The following is a 22,484-nucleotide window of genomic DNA, read 5'->3' on the forward strand; positions in this document are numbered from 1 at the left end:
GAATGGGCCAGTATAATTAAAAATTTATATTCTACGAATGGGGGTGGTCTTCAGTTTGCCGGCTGTCGGTATCCCGACAGCCGGCACACCGACACCTTTTCTCCCTCTTGGGGGTCAACGACTCCCCTGGAGGGAGAATAGATAGCGTGGCGTGCGTAGCGCGCCACCGTGCCTGCAGTGTGGCGAGCGCAGCGAGCCCGCAAGGGGCTCATTTGCGCTCGCCCAGCTGTCGGTATGCCGGCTGTCGGGATTCCGGCGCCAGTATGCTGGCCGCCGGCATACCCTACTACACCCTACGAATGGTGCTGTACTCTGTGCTATAAATAAAAGGAAACAGCGTTATTTTAAACAGTCCACTGAATGACGTCTGCTGAACATTTTATAGAGTGGGAGCATAGATCTTTGACTCTAACATGCCACTACAGTAGTGATCAGTTTATATGAAAGTTGGGGGGAGTATTTTCCATGCAGTGTACAATTACTGCCGTGTAACCATACCCTTTATACAGTATGCCACGACACTTTTCCCAAGGACTTTTAAATATATACAGTAGGAATCTATTTACTAAGCCTTGGAAAGAGATAAAGTGCAGAGAGATAGATTGCGAACCAGTCAGCTCCTGTCATTTTTCACAGCCTGTAACATGAGAGTTCGGAGCTGGTACTTTATCTCTCTCCACTGTATATCTCTCCAAGGCTTGGTACATCTCCCCCATAGAATTGAGTTTTAAAACATTTGGGCAAAATGCAGAATCAAATATCTTAGAGAGATGTTGAAAAGTAATGTAAGTCAAACTGGGCAGTGAACACTGACAACCTAAAAGGTACAGGGTAAAAGCAGCTTCATGTTAAGTATATTGAAACTGCTGGATCCACACTAAAGGTCTAATTTAAGGTTGATTGCAAAACAACATTTTGCTCTAATGGGCAAAACCATGTGAACTGCAGGTGGGGCAGATGTAACATGTGCAGAGAGAGTTAGATTTGGATGGGTTATATTGTTTCTGTGCAGGGTAAACACTGGCTGCTTTATTTTTACACTGCAATTTAGATTTCAGTTTGAACACACCCCACCCAAATCTAACTCTCTCTGCACATGTTATATCTCCCCCCCCCCTGCAGTGCACATGGTTTTGTCCAGTAGCTTGCTTTTTTGGTTTGCTAACAAACCAGAATAAGGCCCATTGTCAATGAGCATACTCCTGGATGTGGCCACTGACGATATAATCTTTAGGTTTTTGCAAGATTGCCCAGTGTGGGGGTCATTCCGATCTGATCGCTCGTTGCAGTTTGTTGCAGCGCAGCGATCGGGTCAGAACTGCGCATGCGGCGCCGGTGCATGGCAGCCATCGTTGCCTAGCGATCACCTCTGAGACAGAGGCGGTTGCTGGGCGGGAGGGGGCTGGGCGGCGGCGTTAAGCCGCCGTTTAGGGGACGCGCTCCGGCGAACGCAGGCGTGGCCGGACCGTTGGGGGGCGGCCCGCGGCGGCTGCGTGATGTCTCACGCAGCCGCTGGCCGGGAGTTACTCCACAAATACAAAAGTATCGCCGCTGTGCAATGCTTTTGTATTTGTGCGGGGGGGGGGAGGGGGCAGACTGACATGCGGGGCGGACTAGCCCTGCGCTGGGCATCCCCCCGCATGTCAGGGAAGATGATCGTAGCTGTGCTAAATTTAGCACAGCTACGATCAACTCAGAATGACCCCCTGCTTATGCACTACGGGCCTGATTCAGCTTGAGTTGTAGTTTTGCAATTAATCGCAAAACTACAACTCGCTTCTCTAACATGCGGGAGGCCGCACAGCACAGGGCAAGGCCACCCCCGGATGCCGGGTCCTGCCCCCGCCCCCTAAAATGCAAGCACATACACATATATATACACATACATACTGATAAAGCTAAATATTTATCATATATAATACCCTTTATGAGGTCTAAGAACACTGTACGCTATTTACGTATGAAGTACCGTAAGGGTACGCTAGTTGCGTAACAATCGCTTTGCCGTGATCGAGACGCTCAAGCGTCACGTTCGCTCACGGCCAAGAGATCACAGGCAGGCACGTTATTGGCTGTTAACAAACGTAATGATTCGCTATAGCGTAGCGAACGCTCGGGACCACGAGGAGATCACCAGCGGCGCTGACGCTCACTATATTAAACCTTTGTATCTAAACCATAAACAGTGTAATGTGCAGTAAAACCTTAGTGTAATGTTAGAGAGTTAATGCAACACAGTATAACCTTATTACCTTAAAAGCTGTTTGAGCGTCACCGACGCTCTGAGAATACTTAATACTATAAGAAACACACAGATACCGTACTCAGGGTCCAACGCCTAAAATATATATTATGAATGCTATACTTGCAAAAGAGTTAAACACAATACAAGTCATACACTACAATATAACATAGACTACCTAACCAGATAACTACACAGGAAATACAATACAATTTAAAGGAAAATGAGAGAGAAAGAGAAGGAGAGAGAGAGAGAGAAAATGAGAGATTGGCCCACAATAACAAGAAGATCAATATAGTTGCGGAGAAACACTTACGCACAAGGGGAAACGATCGCATGCGCCTCGATATCCAGCTCCCGATTATCAGCAATGAGAACCGTTGAAGAGAGTGAACTGGATATGGTCGGCCTGCCTATTTATGCCCCACACACAATGCAATTCAATGGTCCCTACAATCTTATTGTTCATTGGACACAGGAATTCGGCTTCGCATTATAACAAAAGGTCATAGGTTGATTCATACAGGTGGGTTGTGACTATTTCCAACTGTTCAGGTGGGTGGGATACTGAGTTTCCCGCCGCATGACTAAATAAGAACAAATAATAGTAAATGGACATAAACTTCTTATGTCCATAACTATTCGCACGAGCGATTAATCTGCTCCAAACCAACACCGGAATATTGCTATTTAAATACTCTTCCGATGGGTACCAAACACCACTGTATGACCCCTGTTAGACCCTTCGTACAATACAAAGAGGGTTCCCTCTGTTCAGGAACATGCTATGTTAACTAAACTTTCAGAATCTATCAAAGGGACCATGATCTACAAAATACATTATTACTGAAAATATGTAACGATTGAGTCGCACGCTACGATCACATAAACTCTACCGTAAATACGCATACCGTGCGCCTGCGGGTGCCCGCGACTGTGAGTATGCGCACGCACGGGAGAGCGTACGCATGCGCAGCACGGACCTGTGTGAGGTGCAAATATGGTAGTGTGCATAGAGATATTTTTCTGACTTTGACAGTCCACCCTTTGGCAGTCAACAATAACTGCCACCTTCTAAAACATTTCAAAAGAGAAAAATATATGTCAGGGGTTAATACATTTACATGGTTGGGTAAGGGAGGAGAGGAGATGGTAGGAAAAGGGTATGACCTAGTGAGATAGCAGAAGCATGTGTGTATGAATCCGTGCTTGGGGGTCATGTATCATCGTGCCGTACGTGTTTTAAATCAAGCTTCGAGGTATTGCGAAGTATACATTTGAATTCCTTCTTATCCCGTGGTACGGGTCTGTGGATGGGCTGTCAAACTTTACCGAGCTCTTTTCGGCTTTGGTTGTAACAAAATGGGGGAGCACATTTTAGTTGATGATACATGAATGGGGGAGATATGTGATTGCTGATATCTGTGCCTGTATTCCCTATCGACTATGTGTGTCACTACCTGAGGGTTGTAGAAATGAAGAAAAGACATAATTACGGTAAATGCGGTGGTATTCTATGTCAGGTAAATGTACATTCGTCGATTGAGGTCTTGTTTGGTGTCTGTTGAATGCAGTCTTCTTTGTGCTTTTGCCCATAAGGTGCGAGCAAAAGCTGTCAATGTCCATAGATTTACAAAAGTGTTGGGCTAGCGTAATTTTAAAATTTCTAGGGAAACTGGGGATCCATGGCATAGTTCATCAAAAATCTGTGTATCAGGTTGTCAAACTTCTTCTTTAATCCCTCTGTTGTCTGTATATCGGCTCATCAAATTCCTCGTCCAAGTGGGTCTTGTTACTTGTTGGTTAAGTTGTTCTTGGAAAACTACGCCTCCATCTTTATCATCAGAACCCATTCCAGAACCTCTCTCGACCTCCATGGTACTCTCGCCGGAACAGACTGCTCTGGTCAACATCATGGTCAACAGGAAAATCCGGATCACAGTCTCTTGGGGCAAGTCCATCTTATAGGAGGAGACGAAGAAGAATGAGAAGGGGAAAAAAAATAATTGAGGGAGATGGGATGGGAAGTTGGAGAAAAACAATAAAAGGGAACAGGGGATCGACAACTGCTTTTGATCTTGTGGTTCTCGATGCTCAGGTGCCGCCTTAGTCCTCCTGGAACAGACACTCTAGTGATACAACCTCTACCGTCTGTTCCTTATCACAGGACTTCTCTGGATCAACGACCTTCTTACAGTGGGACGAATGAACCCAAGTCTCTCTCTCAGCAACCTTCAATGCTGTAGTGCTAGTCAATAAGACCTGGTATGGTCCTTCCCATCTGTCAATGAGGCAACCTGAGCGTAGAAAATTCCGTATCATTACATAATCCCCAGGTTCAATGTCATGACAATTACTATCTGGTAAATCAGGAATCACTAACTTCAGATTATCATTTTGATTCCTTAACTGTTTACTCATGTTAATCAAGTATTTTACAGTCACTTCATTGTTACACTTCAAATCATCCTGAGGGTTAATCATAACATGCGGTTGTCGACCAAACAAGATTTCAAAGGGAGACAGATTAAGAGGGGACCTGGGAGTGGTTCTGATGCTGTACAGTACAATGGGTAAAGCTTCTGGCCATGTCAATCCTGTCTCTGCCATCACTTTACTCAGTTTATTTTTAATAGTGCTGTTCACTCTTTCCACTTTCGCACTCGCCTGTGGACGGTATGGAGTGTGCAGCTTGCTATCAATTCCCATCAATTTACACATTCCTTGAAAGACATCACCTGTAAAATGGGTACCCCTATCACTTTCGATAATTCTAGGGATACCATATCTACATACAAATTCCTGCACAATTTTCTTCGCAGTAAACATAGCGGTATTTGTGGCCGCCGGAAATGCTTCGACCCAATTTGAGAAAACATCTATACAAACAAGTACATATTTCAAATTTCGACAAGGGGGTAATTGAATGAAGTCAATCTGTATTACCTGGAAAGGGCCGCCGGCAGGTGGGATATGGGATGGTTCTGTAGGTATTGCCTTTCCAATATTCTTTCTCAAACAGGTAAGGCACGACATGGCTCTTTTACTCGCATGAGAGGAGAATCCTGGGGCGCACCAATATGCTCTTACCAACTTGCACATCCCTTCCTTGCCTAGATGAGTCAGCCCATGAGCTGCTTCAGCCAAACATGGAAGATATGCTCTGGGGGCCACTGGTTTACCATGTCCATCCGTCCAGAGTCCTGAGGACTCCTGGACATATCCCTTTGCCTTCCAGACTGCCTTTTCCTGTGTGGAACACAAATTTTGCATCTCACACAACTTCTGTGTGTTGATGGTATTAAATACCATCAGTTGTGTGGTGTCTGTCTGTCTGGGGGTAGCAGCTGCTAACTTAGCTGCTTCGTCTGCTCGGCTGTTACCAAGCGATACTGGGTCTTGGCTATATGTATGTGCTTTACATTTGATAACAGCCACTCTGTCGGGTTCCTGTATCGCTGTTAGAAGCCTTTTTATGTGAGCTGCATGCGCTACCGGTGTACCAGCTGCCGTCATGAAATTTCTGAGGCGCCATAGGGCTCCGAAATCATGGACTACCCCGAATGCGTATCTAGAATCGGTGTAGATATTGGCTGATTTGCCCTTAGCCAATTCACATGCTCTGGTTAGGGCGACCAGTTCAGCAACCTGGGCTGAGTGAGGTGGGCCTAGCGGTTCCGCTTCTATGGTGCCTTGGTCATCTACGACTGCGTATCCAGTACACAAGTCTCCCGAGTCTGACTGTCTATGACAACTTCCGTCCGTGTAGAACGTAAGTTCTGCATCTTCCAGTGGGTTGTCACTGATGTCAGGCCTTGCGGTAAAATTTTGGGTCAAATATTCTATACAATCATGAGTGTCTTCCTTTGTATTAAATCCTCCTTCCCCAGTACTCTCATCCTCCACCCTTTGGGTCTGTCCAGACACACTTGGGAGATATGTTGCAGGATTTAATGCACTGCATCTCCTTATGGTGATGTTTACGGGGGCCATTAGTGCCAATTCCCATCTTGTAAACCGCGCTGATGAGACGTGCCTGGTTTGGGCAGAATTTAACAAGGCTGACACTGCATGCGGTGTATGAATTGTGAGGTTGTGACCTAGCACGACGTCTTCGCTTTTCGTTACTAGCAATTCTATCGCAGCAACGCTTCGCAAGCATGTGGGGAGGGATCGCGCTACCGTGTCTAGCTGAGCGCTGTAATATGCTACTGGCCTGCTGGCATCACCGTGCTTTTGGGTTAGTACGCCTGCCGCGCAACCAGCACTTTCTGTTCCGTATAGTTCAAAGGGTTTCCCATAGTCCGGCATACCTAATGCTGGTGCCTGCGTTAGGCACTGTTTAAGTCTCTCAAATGCTGCCTCAGACTCGTCTGTATGCGAAATCCGATCAGGTTTGTTTGAGGAGACCATTTCCTGCAAAGGTAACGCTAAAATGGAAAACCCTGGGATCCAATTACGGCAATACCCACACATTCCTAAAAATGTTCTGATCTGTTGCTGGGTTTGTGGCAGAGTCATGTCTCTAATTGCTTGAATTCTATCAGCGGTCAGGTGTCTCAGTCCTTGTGTTAAACAGTGTCCCAAATATTTTACCCTAGTTTGGCATAATTGCAACTTGTCTTTGGAAACCTTGTGTCCTGTGTCTGAAAGATGAAACAGGAGCTGTTTCGTATCCTTCAGGGATGCCTCCAATGAATCAGAACACAGTAGTAGATCATCCACGTACTGTATTAATACTGATCCACTCACTGGTTGGAAAGACTGTAAACAATCATGCAAAGCCTGAGAAAATATACTTGGGCTATCTATGAATCCTTGTGGTAATCGAGTCCATGTGTATTGGACTCCTCTGTATGTAAATGCGAACAAATATTGACTGTCAGGGTGCAGAGGTACCGAAAAGAAAGCGGAGCAGAGGTCAATAACAGTGAAAAATTTCGCAGTGGGAGGGATTTGCATTAGGATGACAGCTGGATTTGGCACTACGGGGAACTGACTCTCAACTATTTTGTTAATCCCCCTTAGATCCTGCACTAGCCGGTAACCCCTCCCCCCACTCTTTTTCACAGGGAAGATGGGACTATTAGCAGTGCTGGACGTTCTTACCAGAATGCCCTGTTGTAGCAAGCGCTCTATTACTGGGTAAACTCCTAACTCCACCTCTGGCTTCAGAGGGTACTGTGGGATTTTTGGAGCTATCCTACCATCTTTTACTTGTACAACTACCGGAGCTACGTTTGCCATTAATCCAGTGTCCTGTCCATCTTTTGTCCAAAGTGACTCTGGTATCTGAGATGTCATTTCTTCTACTTGGGAGGGAGTCCTATTTGTCATAATGGTATGTGACATTAATTTTGACGGGGAGTCTAACATGTCTCGTACTTCCTGAGCGTGATTCTCAGGTATGTCCAAGAATACACCTTCAGGAGTACAATAAATGACGCACCCCATTTTACACAGTAAGTCTCTTCCCAGGAGATTGGTCGGTGCCGATGCAGCCAGCAAAAAGGAATGCTTGGTATGTAAAGGCCCTATTGTAATCTCTGCTGGTTTGCTAACAGGGTAATGCTGGACTACTCCTGTTACTCCCACGGCTGGAATTGTCCTACCAGTGGTCCTCATGCCCACTGTCGAATTTATCACTGATTTGGCCGCCCCTGTGTCTACAAGAAAGTTTAATGATTTACCAGCTACATTGATTGCAATTTCTGGTTCACTTCCAAGACTTGCAATCAATTTTACTGGCTGCAGATTACAGGTATGGCCACACCCCTATTGGGTATGGTGACCTCCCTGAATCCCGCTGGCAGCAACTACTTGTGAGGGAGTTAGCTGGGAACTACCAGAGGTTTGCCAATCTCTGTTTGGGGGGTATCTTTTTGTTTCCCCTGCATGTGGCTCATAACTCCGTTTCTGCGGACCTTGCTCCCAATGTCGTGTGTCGTGTCGTTGTCTAGGGGGTTGGTATGAGTTTCGTACATTCTTTACTCTACAATCTCGTGCCATGTGTCCCTGTTTATGACAAGAATAACAAGTAACCACACTTGACTTACCCACAGGGTTTGGTGATACAAACAAAGGCTGCCTTGTGGTCAGGGCCTGTATACTTACGGCCATTAACTTATCACTTTGTTGTTCCCTGTGTCTGGTGATGTTCCTATCGTGATCAATAGCAGCCTCTCTCAAAGTAGCCACAGACAGACCTCGCCAACATGGTTGTGTGGTCTGTACCCTAGTCTTCAATGACTCTTTTAAACCATCCATCAGTACCGATACTGCTACTTCTCGATGGTTTATGTTTGTTTTAATGTCCTCTATGCCTGTGTATTTTGCCATTTCTGATAATGCTCTGTGAAAATACTCTGCAGCTGTCTCTGACTCCTTCTGTTTAATGGAGAATATCTTGTTCCATCTGACTACCGCTGGGAAATATTCTTTTAACTGTAAGTTTATTCTTTTTACATTGTCTTTGTTGTACACATCTATAAGAGGTACATCCTGATCTAATCCGCAATCAGCTAAAAATTGAGTTGCGTCAACATTGGAGGGTAAACATGCTCTCAGCAATATCTGCCAGTCTTTATTGTTGGGCTCTACAGTGTTACCTAAGTCTCTGATGTATTTTTGACTGGCAACTAAATCTTTTCTAGGGTCAGGGAATTCAGACACTATGGTCCTTAATTCCATTCTGGAAAATGGGCTATACATGGCAATGTTCCTCACAGGGGTGACCCCTGATGTGTCAGTTTTCCCATTTGGAACAGCTATTACCCTAACAGGAGTAACTCTAACAACATCACTCTGTGTGGGTTCTACAGCCTGTGGTGAAATGGCTTCAGCATAGTGTATGGTGCCGTACTTACCTGTAAATACGACCTCACCTATCCCTCCGCTAGGGGCCTTTGTTACTAATCTCGTGGGTGGAGCTGTGCCTACTGTGGTCTCTGCTATGGTGGCTGCTAGAGAGAGCGCTGAAATTGTTGCCGATTCGTCTTCTTGATCACACTCCTGAGGAAAGTTCAAAACAGGGTACAACTTGCACGGGTTAATACTTGCGTTGGTTAATTGGTTAACATTATCTTTAACATTTATACAGTTGCTAAGTGTTTGTGTGTTACACCTTAGTGCGTCATTCTCCGCAACCAATTTCTCTCCTGATATGTATGGTGGCGGTGGGGCCGTGGCTATCAGTTTTCTGATTGAGCCAGATCCCGCCGCCTGAGCCAATCCTCTCTGTATGTCACCTTCCTGCTGCCACAACTGCAAATAATCGTAATGTTTGATTCGTCTCTTTGTTGATTTAATGAGACATATCCTTCTCCTTAAATTCGTTAACACTTCTGTGCTGAAGCTACCTACTCTTGGGAATTTCTCCCCGTCATGTACTGTCATTCTCTCCCATTCATCACATAAAGCTTCTGTGTGACTTCCGTATTTCTCACACATTACATACCTTGCCGACCCAATTGGTCGGTTCACTGAATCAACCCGAACCGAGGTTGATCGCCCCCTACCTGAACAAGTGGCCCCCATAGTTCGAAGGTGTTGCTTTATTTAACCAACCCTTACGCAAACCAAATGTCCAAAATAGGCTGACGGTGGCGGTTTACCGAGTACCCCACTCACTCGCCCACGCCGACCAATACGACCTGATCACACCGATATGGTGCTGGCGTACTCGACCTAGGGCCCCTGCGACCTGAACCTCTATTTACTGGAACCTGTGAGGGTGCTCCGAAGAACACTTACTCTTTCCAGTAACTATTGGTTGCTGGATAGTTCCTGAGTGAGCAGCGAACTTCCCTTAAAATAAAAAAAATTACACAAATCACGTTAGAATGTACAAATAGCGTTTATGACCTTCGTACACAAATAGTACCGGTCAGGTTTACTAATGCACACAATTACGTGCGGTACAATCGTTTAGTACACAAGCAACTAATCTTATGTACTGAGCGACCAGTGGAATCGAAAATTTCGGCTGCGAATTCCTTCAGCCAGAGCTTATATGGCCTATATGGGTGTTGCACCAACCCTTTCTTGGTGTTGTGCCTGTGGACTGTATAGCGGACTTCCTTGTCTGCTGTACCTGAACCTGTTGGTCTGCTATGACCTCCTGGTCTGTTACAGTATGACCTCCTGGTCTGCTACACTCTAATGCTCAAATTGTATATTTAACCAGGGATGCCTCCCTAGCCACCATGTACGTCACTTACACGCATGTACCTCACGAGAACTCGACTTTTCTTGTGGTTCAACCTGTAAAATTGTATACAACACACTCACTCACCACATGTACACTTTTGTTTCTATTTCTATTTCTGCGCAGAAATTTCTCTTTAGACCAGATGTGTTACAAATTAGGAGAAGGATCTATTAATTTAAATTTCGAATGAAAAAAAAAATTTGCGCGATTTATCGCCTGGCGTTATTTACCGCGTGGCGCTACTTATCGCGTTGAGAGGAGAGGAAGAAAAAAAAAAAACTTGTGATTTGAGTTACGTGGGCGTACCCGTACGCTCCCTTGTGTAATATACGCTGCGTGCGTCGGCCCTTGGATTGCGTACGCAAGTCTCAGTCTTTTGTTAGAGACACGTGTACGCAAAGCAAAGATCCACCGTAACACAATTTATACGTTTATCAACTATAGAACTGGCAAACAGGAGAGTGACATACGAAAATACACCAATGAAAAGGAAATGCAGATATATATGTGTGCGTGCGTGTGTACGCAAGACAGAAAAATAAACAGTTTTAAAAAGACACTATTGTTTTGTTCTTACCTCCGGTTCCCGGATTCCTTCAGCACCCTTTACTAAGAGAAGCAGACGCTTATCCAAACAGCACTACGAGGAATATGATCTCCCGCCCTTTGCTGCTGGATAATGTCTGCTGAAATTACCTAGTGTAGATATGTGAAGGACGGGCGAGCCGCCAATTGATAAAGCTAAATATTTATCATATATAATACCCTTTATGAGGTCTAAGAACACTGTACGCTATTTACGTATGAAGTACCGTAAGGGTACGCTAGTTGCGTAACAATCGCTTTGCCGTGATCGAGACGCTCAAGCGTCACGTTCGCTCACGGCCAAGAGATCACAGGCAGGCATGTTATTGGCTGTTAACAAACGTAATGATTCGCTATAGCGTAGCGAACGCTCGGGACCACGAGGAGATCACCAGCGGCGCTGACGCTCACTATATTAAACCTTTGTATCTAAACCATAAACAGTGTAATGTGCAGTAAAACCTTAGTGTAATGTTAGAGAGTAAATGCAACACAGTATAACCTTATTACCTTAAAAGCTGTTTGAGCGTCACCGACGCTCTGAGAATACTTAATACTATAAGAAACACACAGATACCGTACTCAGGGTCCAACGCCTAAAATATATATTATGAATGCTATACTTGCAAAAGAGTTAAACACAATACAAGTCATACACTACAATATAACATAGACTACCTAACCAGATAACTACACAGGAAATACAATACAATTTAAAGGAAAATGAGAGAGAAAGAGAAGGAGAGAGAGAGAGAGAAAATGAGAGAGATTGGCCCACAATAACAAGAAGATCAATATAGTTGCGGAGAAACACTTACGCACAAGGGGAAACGATCGCATGCGCCTCGATATCCAGCTCCCGATTATCAGCAATGAGAACCGTTGAAGAGAGTGAACTGGATATGGTCGGCCTGCCTATTTATGCCCCACACACAATGCAATTCAATGGTCCCTACAATCTTATTGTTCATTGGACACAGGAATTCGGCTTCGCATTATAACAAAAGGTCATAGGTTGATTCATACAGGTGGGTTGTGACTATTTCCAACTGTTCAGGTGGGTGGGATACTGAGTTTCCCGCCGCATGACTAAATAAGAACAAATAATAGTAAATGGACATAAACTTCTTATGTCCATAACTATTCGCACGAGCGATTAATCTGCTCCAAACCAACACCGGAATATTGCTATTTAAATACTCTTCCGATGGGTACCAAACACCACTGTATGACCCCTGTTAGACCCTTCGTACAATACAAAGAGGGTTCCCTCTGTTCAGGAACATGCTATGTTAACTAAACTTTCAGAATCTATCAAAGGGACCATGATCTACAAAATACATTATTACTGAAAATATGTAACGATTGAGTCGCACGCTACGATCACATAAACTCTACCGTAAATACGCATACCGTGCGCCTGCGGGTGCCCGCGACTGTGAGTATGCGCACGCACGGGAGAGCGTACGCATGCGCAGCACGGACCTGTGTGAGGTGCAAATATGGTAGTGTGCATAGAGATATTTTTCTGACTTTGACAATACATACATACATACATACATATATACACACAGTTGTTCTCATAAGTTTACATACCCTAGCAGAATTTGTGATTTTCTGGCCATTTGTCAGAGAATATGAATGATAACTCCCAAACTTTTCTTTCACTCATGGTTAGTGGTTGGGTGAAGCCATTTATTGTCAAACAACTGTGTTTACTCTTTTTAAATCATAATGACAACAGAAACTACCCAAATGACCCTGATCAAAAGTTTACATACCCCAGTTCTTAATACCGTGTATTGCCTGCTTTAACATCAATGACAGCTTGAAGTCTTTTGTGGTAGCTGTGGATGAGGCTCTTTATTTTCTCAGATGGTAAAGCTGCCCATTCTTCTTGGCAAAAAGCCCCCAGTTCCTGTAAATTCTTGGGCTGTCTTGCATGAACTGCACGTTTGAGATCTCCCCAGAGTGGCTCAATGATATTGAGGTCAGGAGACTGAGATGGCCACTCCAGAACCTTCACTTTATTCTGCAGTAGCCAATGACAGGTCGACTTGGCCTTGTGTTTTGGATCAGTCATGTTGGAACATCCAAGTACGTCCCATGCACAGCTTCCGGGCTGATGAGTGCAAATTTTCCTCCAGTATTTTCTGATAACATGCTGCATTCATCTTGCCATAAATTGTGACCAAGTTTCCAGTGCCTTTGTAGCTCACACATCCCCAAAACATCATCGATCCACCTCTGTGTTTCACAGTAGGAATGGTGTACCTTTCATCTTAGGCCTTGTTGACTCCTCTCCAAATGTAACGTTTATGGTTGTGGCCAAAAAGTTAAATTTTGGTCTCATCACTCCAAATTACTTTGTTCCAGAAGTTTTGAGGCTTGTCCCTGTGCTATTTGGAGTATTGTAAGCGGGATGCTTTGTGGCATTTGCGTAGTAATGGCTTTCTTCTGGCGACTCGACCATGCAGCCAATTTTTCTTCAAATGCCTCCTTATTGTACATCTTGAAACAACCACACCACTTTTTTTCAGAGAGTCCTTGTCACGATTCAGGTAATTCTTCATTAGTATTTACCTTCATAATGCCTCCTGAGACTGTCCCAGCGTTCCAAGCCTGGATTCCATCTGCACTGTCTGTGTGCAGCACGCTGCATCTCATTGTCTCAAATCTCTTTACTGTGATTCTGGCAGCTTCATGGTTAAAACTCATATGCAAGTTACAAACAGTCTTTCCCTCCAAGTTCAAACATGGGCGCAGCCATGTTTGTTTTCATCACATGTTCCTTTTCAGCCTATCAGCTGCACTCTAGTTTCTGCCTAATTATCCAGCAGCTGCACTCTAGACTCTGCTTAATCAGCCAGCCAATCCCTGTTTCCCAGCTGGTATAAATATCATGTTCCTGGACTAGAAAACTGTCAGTGCTTCAGTTGTCATCCTAGTGAAACCAGTCTCTTTCTATTGTGGTTGTTCCTGCTTGCAAACTCCACTAGAGACTCACACCAGTTCCACTCTCCATGGTGCAGCCTGACTCTGCAGTGTCTCATCATTGCATCCTGTGACCGGCAGGTACCCGATACCGGCTTCCAGCTTCCAGCGGTGCTCTGCCCTGCCAGTAACCATCGGTGCACCGCCATCGAACTTCAGTCACCATCGGTGCTCCGCCATCGATCTTCAGTCACCATCTGTGTTCCGTCATTGATCTCCATTCCATCATCTGTGTTTCGCCATCGATCTCAAGCACCTCCTGTATATGCGCTCAAGCACCTCCTGTATATGCGCTCACAAGCATCACCTACATAACTCCTCGCTCTCAAGCTACAGTTTGTATTCCAACATTATTAACACAGCTCTTCAGTGCATTGGTGTGGTAAAGGACTCGCCATCTCCAGGTCCTTTAAGATTGTTCAATTGTACCACACCTAGAGACTTCCTATGTGCATCTCTGAGAGCTGTGACTTGTCGTCCTGTTACCATACTGCTAACTGTCGCTATCATTTGTGAGCTAAGTTAATTTAATAAACCTGTTGAACGTATCCTCTGTTGTCGTGGTCACGCCTTCGGGCTTTAGGTACTGCAGGTTCACACATGTCCAGGAGTCCTATCTGGCCTCTCACATTTAAGTATACCTCAGCCCCTACAACTGAGGCTTCCAGTAGTGAGCACCAGCCCTCAGTTGTGATAGTCCTGTATTTCAGCTGAAGTTATTTGTGGATTTTTCTTTTGCATCGCAAACAATTTTCCTGACCGTTTTGGCTGAAATTTTTGTTGGTCTACCTGACCGTGATTTGGTTTCCACAGAATCCCTCATTTTCCACTTCTTAATTAGTTTGAACACTGCTGATTGGCATTCTCAATTGCTTGGATATCTTTTTATATCCCTTTCCTGTTTTATTCAGTTCAGTTACCTTTTCCTGCAGATCCTTTGACAATTCTTTTGCTTTCCCCATGACTCAGAATCCAGACACGTTAGTGCAGCACTGGATGAATGATGCAAGGGTCTTTCAGGAGTCCAGAAAATCACTGACCTTTTATACATACACACACTGATTACAAGCAAACAGACCACAGGTGAGGATGGTTACCTTTAGTAGCCATTCAAACACGTTTGTGTCAACTTGTGTGCATGTCAGACCAAAATCTCCAGGGTATGTAAACTTTTGATCAGGGTCATTTGGGTAGTTTCTGTTGTCATTATGATTTAAAAAGAGTAAACACAGTAGTTTGACAATAAATGGCTTCACCCAACCACTAACCATGAGTGAAAGAAAAGTTTGTGAGTTATCATTCATATTCTCTGACAAATGGCCAGAAAATCACAAATTCTGCTAGGGTATGTAACCTTAGGAGCACAACTGTGTGTGTATGTATGTATGTATGTATGTATATATATATATATATATATATACAAACAGAGAACCCAGCACTCACCAAAGTAAACTCACTTATCCTCAACAATTCAATAAATAAATGATGGGGGTTTAGTTGGTGGATTGGCCAATGCACGGAAGCCTGTATACCGATTCAAGGTACCCCACCTTCATACAGGTCCTACACTATCACAGAGTCTTAAAACCTGACTACCACACTGCTGCATCATCTGCCTGCTAGATGTAATGTGTACCTGCCACAGACTTTATGGCTTTTAAAGGCACACTAGTCACCTATTGCACTGGCTCAAAGATGACTAGTGTGCCTTTAAAAGCCATAAAGTCTGTGGCAGGTACACATTACATCTAGCAGGCAGATGATGCAGCAGTGTGGTAGTCAGGTTTTAAGACTCTGTGATAGTGTAGGACCTGTATGAAGGTGGGGTACCTTGAATCGGTATACAGGCTTCCGTGCATTGGCCAATCCACCAACTAAACCCCCATCATTTATTTATTGAATTGTTGAGGATAAGTGAGTTTACTTTGGTGAGTGCTGGGTTCTCTGTTTGTATTTATTAGAGCGATGTGGTCATGGGCTACATGCACCCCGCCCTGTGAGTGGTAAGTACAGATGTGTACCCCGCTTCTGTGGTGGAGAGTGCAGTGTTACATGCACCCCACCCTGTGAGTGGTAAGTGCATAGCTGTGCCCCGCTTCTGGTGCGGTGAGTGCTGTGGTTTTTACTCTGTGTGTATATGAAGGGGTTAATCTATGGTTAGCTCTTATTAACCGTGGCCACTAGCTTTCTCATGCACCCCTGTGTGGACTTCATTATCCTGAACCTGTCTCAGCTGTTTTTTAGCAATCATCTTTGAGCCAGTGCAATAGGTGACTAGTGTGCCTTTAAAAGCCATAAAGTCTGTGGCAGGTACACATTACATCTAGCAGGCAGATGATGCAGCAGTGTGGTAGTCAGGTTTTAAGACTCTGTGATAGTGTAGGACCTGTATGAAGGTGGGGTACCTTGAATCGGTATACAGGCTTCCGTGCATTGGCCAATCCACCAACTAAACCCCCATCATTTATTTATTGAATTGTTGAGGATAAGTGAGTTTACTTTGGTGAGTGCTGGGTTCTCTGTTTGTATTTATTAGAGCGATGTGGTCATGGGCTACATGCACCCCGCCCTGTGAGTGGTAAGTACAGATGTGTACCCCGCTTCTGTGGTGGAGAGTGCAGTGTTACATGCACCCCACCCTGTGAGTGGTAAGTGCATAGCTGTGCCCCGCTTCTGGTGCGGTGAGTGCTGTGGTTTTTACTCTGTGTGTATATGAAGGGGTTAATCTATGGTTAGCTCTTATTAACCGTGGCCACTAGCTTTCTCATGCACCCCTGTGTGGACTTCATTATCCTGAACCTGTCTCAGCTGTTTTTTAGCAATCATCTTTGAGCCAGTGCAATAGGTGACTAGTGTGCCTTTAAAAGCCATAAAGTCTGTGGCAGGTACACATTACATCTAGCAGGCAGATGATGCAGCAGTGTGGTAGTCAGGTTTTAAGACTCTGTGATAGTGTAGGACCTGTATGAAGGTGGGGTACCTTGAATCGGTATACAGGCTTCCGTGCATTGGCCAATCCACCAACTAAACCCCCATCATTTATTTATTGAATTGTTGAGGATAAGTGAGTTTACTTTGGTGAGTGCTGGGTTCTCTGTTTGTATTTATTAGAGCGATGTGGTCATGGGCTACATGCACCCCGCCCTGTGAGTGGTAAGTACAGATGTGTACCCCGCTTCTGTGGTGGAGAGTGCAGTGTTACATGCACCCCACCCTGTGAGTGGTAAGTGCATAGCTGTGCCCCGCTTCTGGTGCGGTGAGTGCTGTGGTTTTTACTCTGTGTGTATATGAAGGGGTTAATCTATGGTTAGCTCTTATTAACCGTGGCCACTAGCTTTCTCATGCACCCCTGTGTGGACTTCATTATCCTGAACCTGTCTCAGCTGTTTTTTAGCAATCATCTTTGAGCCAGTGCAATAGGTGACTAGTGTGCCTTTAAAAGCCATAAAGTCTGTGGCAGGTACACATTACATCTAGCAGGCAGATGATGCAGCAGTGTGGTAGTCAGGTTTTAAGACTCTGTGATAGTGTAGGACCTGTATGAAGGTGGGGTACCTTGAATCGGTATACAGGCTTCCGTGCATTGGCCAATCCACCAACTAAACCCCCATCATTTATTTATTGAATTGTTGAGGATAAGTGAGTTTACTTTGGTGAGTGCTGGGTTCTCTGTTTGTATTTATTAGAGCGATGTGGTCATGGGCTACATGCACCCCGCCCTGTGAGTGGTAAGTACAGATGTGTACCCCGCTTCTGTGGTGGAGAGTGCAGTGTTACATGCACCCCACCCTGTGAGTGGTAAGTGCATAGCTGTGCCCCGCTTCTGGTGCGGTGAGTGCTGTGGTTTTTACTCTGTGTGTATATGAAGGGGTTAATCTATGGTTAGCTCTTATTAACCGTGGCCACTAGCTTTCTCATGCACCCCTGTGTGGACTTCATTATCCTGAACCTGTCTCAGCTGTTTTTTAGCAATCATCTTTGAGCCAGTGCAATAGGTGACTAGTGTGCCTTTAAAAGCCATAAAGTCTGTGGCAGGTACACATTACATCTAGCAGGCAGATGATGCAGCAGTGTGGTAGTCAGGTTTTAAGACTCTGTGATAGTGTAGGACCTGTATGAAGGTGGGGTACCTTGAATCGGTATACAGGCTTCCGTGCATTGGCCAATCCACCAACTAAACCCCCATCATTTATTTATTGAATTGTTGAGGATAAGTGAGTTTACTTTGGTGAGTGCTGGGTTCTCTGTTTGTATTTATTAGAGCGATGTGGTCATGGGCTACATGCACCCCGCCCTGTGAGTGGTAAGTACAGATGTGTACCCCGCTTCTGTGGTGGAGAGTGCAGTGTTACATGCACCCCACCCTGTGAGTGGTAAGTGCATAGCTGTGCCCCGCTTCTGGTGCGGTGAGTGCTGTGGTTTTTACTCTGTGTGTATATGAAGGGGTTAATCTATGGTTAGCTCTTATTAACCGTGGCCACTAGCTTTCTCATGCACCCCTGTGTGGACTTCATTATCCTGAACCTGTCTCAGCTGTTTTTTAGCAATCATCTTTGAGCCAGTGCAATAGGTGACTAGTGTGCCTTTAAAAGCCATAAAGTCTGTGGCAGGTACACATTACATCTAGCAGGCAGATGATGCAGCAGTGTGGTAGTCAGGTTTTAAGACTCTGTGATAGTGTAGGACCTGTATGAAGGTGGGGTACCTTGAATCGGTATACAGGCTTCCGTGCATTGGCCAATCCACCAACTAAACCCCCATCATTTATTTATTGAATTGTTGAGGATAAGTGAGTTTACTTTGGTGAGTGCTGGGTTCTCTGTTTGTATTTATTAGAGCGATGTGGTCATGGGCTACATGCACCCCGCCCTGTGAGTGGTAAGTACAGATGTGTACCCCGCTTCTGTGGTGGAGAGTGCAGTGTTACATGCACCCCACCCTGTGAGTGGTAAGTGCATAGCTGTGCCCCGCTTCTGGTGCGGTGAGTGCTGTGGTTTTTACTCTGTGTGTATATGAAGGGGTTAATCTATGGTTAGCTCTTATTAACCGTGGCCACTAGCTTTCTCATGCACCCCTGTGTGGACTTCATTATCCTGAACCTGTCTCAGCTGTTTTTTAGCAATCATCTTTGAGCCAGTGCAATAGGTGACTAGTGTGCCTTTAAAAGCCATAAAGTCTGTGGCAGGTACACATTACATCTAGCAGGCAGATGATGCAGCAGTGTGGTAGTCAGGTTTTAAGACTCTGTGATAGTGTAGGACCTGTATGAAGGTGGGGTACCTTGAATCGGTATACAGGCTTCCGTGCATTGGCCAATCCACCAACTAAACCCCCATCATTTATTTATTGAATTGTTGAGGATAAGTGAGTTTACTTTGGTGAGTGCTGGGTTCTCTGTTTGTATTTATTAGAGCGATGTGGTCATGGGCTACATGCACCCCGCCCTGTGAGTGGTAAGTACAGATGTGTACCCCGCTTCTGTGGTGGAGAGTGCAGTGTTACATGCACCCCACCCTGTGAGTGGTAAGTGCATAGCTGTGCCCCGCTTCTGGTGCGGTGAGTGCTGTGGTTTTTACTCTGTGTGTATATGAAGGGGTTAATCTATGGTTAGCTCTTATTAACCGTGGCCACTAGCTTTCTCATGCACCCCTGTGTGGACTTCATTATCCTGAACCTGTCTCAGCTGTTTTTTAGCAATCATCTTTGAGCCAGTGCAATAGGTGACTAGTGTGCCTTTAAAAGCCATAAAGTCTGTGGCAGGTACACATTACATCTAGCAGGCAGATGATGCAGCAGTGTGGTAGTCAGGTTTTAAGACTCTGTGATAGTGTAGGACCTGTATGAAGGTGGGGTACCTTGAATCGGTATACAGGCTTCCGTGCATTGGCCAATCCACCAACTAAACCCCCATCATTTATTTATTGAATTGTTGAGGATAAGTGAGTTTACTTTGGTGAGTGCTGGGTTCTCTGTTTGTATTTATTAGAGCGATGTGGTCATGGGCTACATGCACCCCGCCCTGTGAGTGGTAAGTACAGATGTGTACCCCGCTTCTGTGGTGGAGAGTGCAGTGTTACATGCACCCCACCCTGTGAGTGGTAAGTGCATAGCTGTGCCCCGCTTCTGGTGCGGTGAGTGCTGTGGTTTTTACTCTGTGTGTATATGAAGGGGTTAATCTATGGTTAGCTCTTATTAACCGTGGCCACTAGCTTTCTCATGCACCCCTGTGTGGACTTCATTATCCTGAACCTGTCTCAGCTGTTTTTTAGCAATCATCTTTGAGCCAGTGCAATAGGTGACTAGTGTGCCTTTAAAAGCCATAAAGTCTGTGGCAGGTACACATTACATCTAGCAGGCAGATGATGCAGCAGTGTGGTAGTCAGGTTTTAAGACTCTGTGATAGTGTAGGACCTGTATGAAGGTGGGGTACCTTGAATCGGTATACAGGCTTCCGTGCATTGGCCAATCCACCAACTAAACCCCCATCATTTATTTATTGAATTGTTGAGGATAAGTGAGTTTACTTTGGTGAGTGCTGGGTTCTCTGTTTGTATTTATTAGAGCGATGTGGTCATGGGCTACATGCACCCCGCCCTGTGAGTGGTAAGTACAGATGTGTACCCCGCTTCTGTGGTGGAGAGTGCAGTGTTACATGCACCCCACCCTGTGAGTGGTAAGTGCATAGCTGTGCCCCGCTTCTGGTGCGGTGAGTGCTGTGGTTTTTACTCTGTGTGTATATGAAGGGGTTAATCTATGGTTAGCTCTTATTAACCGTGGCCACTAGCTTTCTCATGCACCCCTGTGTGGACTTCATTATCCTGAACCTGTCTCAGCTGTTTTTTAGCAATCATCTTTGAGCCAGTGCAATAGGTGACTAGTGTGCCTTTAAAAGCCATAAAGTCTGTGGCAGGTACACATTACATCTAGCAGGCAGATGATGCAGCAGTGTGGTAGTCAGGTTTTAAGACTCTGTGATAGTGTAGGACCTGTATGAAGGTGGGGTACCTTGAATCGGTATACAGGCTTCCGTGCATTGGCCAATCCACCAACTAAACCCCCATCATTTATTTATTGAATTGTTGAGGATAAGTGAGTTTACTTTGGTGAGTGCTGGGTTCTCTGTTTGTATTTATTAGAGCGATGTGGTCATGGGCTACATGCACCCCGCCCTGTGAGTGGTAAGTACAGATGTGTACCCCGCTTCTGTGGTGGAGAGTGCAGTGTTACATGCACCCCACCCTGTGAGTGGTAAGTGCATAGCTGTGCCCCGCTTCTGGTGCGGTGAGTGCTGTGGTTTTTACTCTGTGTGTATATGAAGGGGTTAATCTATGGTTAGCTCTTATTAACCGTGGCCACTAGCTTTCTCATGCACCCCTGTGTGGACTTCATTATCCTGAACCTGTCTCAGCTGTTTTTTAGCAATCATCTTTGAGCCAGTGCAATAGGTGACTAGTGTGCCTTTAAAAGCCATAAAGTCTGTGGCAGGTACACATTACATCTAGCAGGCAGATGATGCAGCAGTGTGGTAGTCAGGTTTTAAGACTCTGTGATAGTGTAGGACCTGTATGAAGGTGGGGTACCTTGAATCGGTATACAGGCTTCCGTGCATTGGCCAATCCACCAACTAAACCCCCATCATTTATTTATTGAATTGTTGAGGATAAGTGAGTTTACTTTGGTGAGTGCTGGGTTCTCTGTTTGTATTTATTAGAGCGATGTGGTCATGGGCTACATGCACCCCGCCCTGTGAGTGGTAAGTACAGATGTGTACCCCGCTTCTGTGGTGGAGAGTGCAGTGTTACATGCACCCCACCCTGTGAGTGGTAAGTGCATAGCTGTGCCCCGCTTCTGGTGCGGTGAGTGCTGTGGTTTTTACTCTGTGTGTATATGAAGGGGTTAATCTATGGTTAGCTCTTATTAACCGTGGCCACTAGCTTTCTCATGCACCCCTGTGTGGACTTCATTATCCTGAACCTGTCTCAGCTGTTTTTTAGCAATCATCTTTGAGCCAGTGCAATAGGTGACTAGTGTGCCTTTAAAAGCCATAAAGTCTGTGGCAGGTACACATTACATCTAGCAGGCAGATGATGCAGCAGTGTGGTAGTCAGGTTTTAAGACTCTGTGATAGTGTAGGACCTGTATGAAGGTGGGGTACCTTGAATCGGTATACAGGCTTCCGTGCATTGGCCAATCCACCAACTAAACCCCCATCATTTATTTATTGAATTGTTGAGGATAAGTGAGTTTACTTTGGTGAGTGCTGGGTTCTCTGTTTGTATTTATTAGAGCGATGTGGTCATGGGCTACATGCACCCCGCCCTGTGAGTGGTAAGTACAGATGTGTACCCCGCTTCTGTGGTGGAGAGTGCAGTGTTACATGCACCCCACCCTGTGAGTGGTAAGTGCATAGCTGTGCCCCGCTTCTGGTGCGGTGAGTGCTGTGGTTTTTACTCT

The 22,484-nt window shown here is 45.2% G+C and overlaps 1 protein-coding gene across 2 annotated transcripts in view; it reads right to left on the bottom strand.

The window, feature by feature from the left end:
- The window catches only part of DFFB (DNA fragmentation factor subunit beta), a 94,227-nt gene that overhangs the window by 67,362 nt on the left and 4,381 nt on the right, over nucleotides 1-22,484 (bottom strand). The window lies entirely within an intron of this gene.

This window comes from Pseudophryne corroboree, chromosome 10 (genome assembly GCF_028390025.1).
Source record: "Pseudophryne corroboree isolate aPseCor3 chromosome 10, aPseCor3.hap2, whole genome shotgun sequence".
NCBI lineage: Eukaryota > Metazoa > Chordata > Amphibia > Anura > Myobatrachidae > Pseudophryne > Pseudophryne corroboree.